The sequence below is a fragment of the Heloderma suspectum genome, chromosome 14 (assembly GCF_057233095.1).
Source record: "Heloderma suspectum isolate Gila_16-S chromosome 14, 16-S_ref, whole genome shotgun sequence".
Classification (NCBI taxonomy): domain Eukaryota; kingdom Metazoa; phylum Chordata; class Lepidosauria; order Squamata; family Helodermatidae; genus Heloderma; species Heloderma suspectum.
In genome coordinates, this window is record NC_139471.1 from 33,070,001 (window position 1) to 33,072,500 (window position 2,500).

A 2,500-nucleotide genomic window follows, 5' to 3' on the forward strand; every position below is an offset into this window, starting at 1 on the left:
GGTTAGGGTTAGGGTTGAGTTAGGTATAGGGTTAGTGTTGGGGTTAGGGTTAGGGTTAGGGTTAGGGTTAGGGTTAGGGTTAGGGTTTGGGTTGGGGTTAGGGTTAGGGTTGAGTTAGGTATAGGGTTAGGCTTAGGGTTAGGGTTGGGGTTAGGGTTAGGGTTGGGGTTAGGGTTAGGGTTAGGGTTAGGGTTAGGGTTAGGGTTAGGGTTGGGGTTAGGGTTGGGGTTAGGGTTAGGGTTAGGGTTAGGGTTAGGGTTAGGGTTAGGGTTGGGGTTAGGGTTAGGGTTAGGGTTAGGGTTAGGGTTAGGGTTGGGGTTAGGGTTAGGGTTAGGGTTAGGGTTAGTGTTAGGGATAGGGTTAGGGTTAGGGTTAGGGTTAGGGTTGAGTTAGGTATAGGGTTAGGGTTGGGGTTAGGGTTAGGGTTAGGGTTAGGGTTAGGGTTGGAGTTAGGGTTAGGGTTGAGTTAGGTATAGGGTTAGGGTTAGGGTTAGGGTTTGGGTTAGGGTTAGGGTTAGGGTTAGGGTTGGGGTTAGGGTTAGGGTTAGGGTTAGGGTTAGGGTTAGTGTTAGGGTTGGGGTTAGGGTTAGGGTTAGGGTTAGGGTTGAGTTAGGTATAGGGTTAGGGTTGGGGTTAGGGTTAGGGTTAGGGTTAGGGTTAGGGTTGGGGTTAGGGTTAGGGTTGAGTTAGGTATAGGGTTAGGGTTAGGGTTAGGGTTGGGGTTAGGTATAGGGTTGGGGTTAGGGTTAGGGTTAGGGTTAGGGTTGGGGTTAGGGTTAGGGTTGGGGTTAGTGTTAGGGCTAGGGTTAGGGTTAGGGTTAGGGTTGGGGTTAGGGTTAGGGTTGAGTTAGGTATAGGGTTAGGGTTAGGGTTAGGGTTGGGGTTAGGGTTAGGGTTAGGGTTAGGGTTAGGGTTAAAGTTAGGTTTAGGGTTAGGGTTAGGGTTGGGGTTAGGTATAGGGTTAGGGTTAGGGTTAGGGTTAGGGTTAGGGTTAGGGTTGAGTTAGGTATAGGGTTAGGGTTAGGGTTAGGGTTAGGGTTAGGGTTAGGGTTGAGTTAGGTATAGGGTTAGGGTTGGGGTTAGGGTTAGGGTTAGGGTTAGGGTTTGGGTTGGGTTTAGGGTTAGGGTTGAGTTAGGTATAGGGTTAGGGTTAGGGTTAGGGTTAGGGTTGGGGTTAGGGTTAGGGTTGGGGTTAGGGTTAGGGTTAGGGTTAGGGTTAGGGTTAGGGTTGGGGTTAGGGTTGGGGTTAGGGTTAGGGTTAGGGTTAGGGTTAGGGTTAGGATTGGGGTTAGGGTTAGGGTTAGGGTTAGGGTTAGGGTTAGGGTTAATGTTAGGGTTAGGGTTGGGGTTAGGGTTAGGGTTAGGGTTAGTGTTAGGGTTAGGGTTAGGGTTAGGGTTAGGGTTAGGGTTGAGTTAGGTATAGGGTTAGGGTTGGGGTTAGGGTTAGGGTTAGGGTTAGGGTTAGGGTTGGGGTTAGGGTTAGGGTTGAGTTAGGTATAGGGTTAGGGTTAGGGTTAGGGTTAGGGTTAGGGTTAGGGTTAGGGTTGGGGTTAGGGTTAGGGTTAGGGTTAGGGTTGAGTTAGGTATAGGGTTAGGGTTGGGGTTAGGGTTAGGGTTAGGGTTAGGGTTAGGGTTGGGGTTAGGGTTAGGGTTGAGTTAGGTATAGGGTTAGGGTTAGGGTTAGGGTTGGGGTTAGGTATAGGGTTGGGGTTAGGGTTAGGGTTAGGGTTAGGGTTAGGGTTGGGGTTAGGGTTAGGGTTGAGTTAGGTATGGGGTTAGGGTTAGGGTTAGGGTTGGGGTTAGGGTTAGGGTTGGGGTTAGTGTTAGGGCTAGGGTTAGGGTTAGGGTTAGGGTTGGGGTTAGGGTTAGGGTTGAGTTAGGTATAGGGTTAGGGTTAGGGTTAGGGTTGGGGTTAGGGTTAGGGTTAGGGTTAGGGTTAGGGTTAAAGTTAGGTTTAGGGTTAGGGTTAGGGTTGGGGTTAGGTATAGGGTTAGGGTTAGGGTTAGGGTTAGGGTTAGGGTTGAGTTAGGTATAGGGTTAGGGTTAGGGTTAGGGTTAGGGTTAGGGTTAGGGTTGAGTTAGGTATAGGGTTAGGGTTGGGGTTAGGGTTAGGGTTAGGGTTAGGGTTTGGGTTGGGTTTAGGGTTAGGGTTGAGTTAGGTATAGGGTTAGGGTTAGGGTTAGGGTTAGGGTTGGGGTTAGGGTTAGGGTTGGGGTTAGGGTTAGGGTTAGGGTTAGGGTTAGGGTTGGGGTTAGGGTTGGGGTTAGGGTTAGGGTTAGGGTTAGGGTTAGGGTTAGGATTGGGGTTAGGGTTAGGGTTAGGGTTAGCGTTAGGGTTAGGGTTAATGTTAGGGTTAGGGTTGGGGTTAGGGTTAGGGTTAGGGTTAGTGTTAGGGTTAGGGTTAGGGTTAGGGTTAGGGTTGAGTTAGGTATAGGGTTAGGGTTGGGGTTAGGGTTAGGGTTAGGGTTAGGGTTAGGGTTGGGGTTAGGGTTAGGGTTGA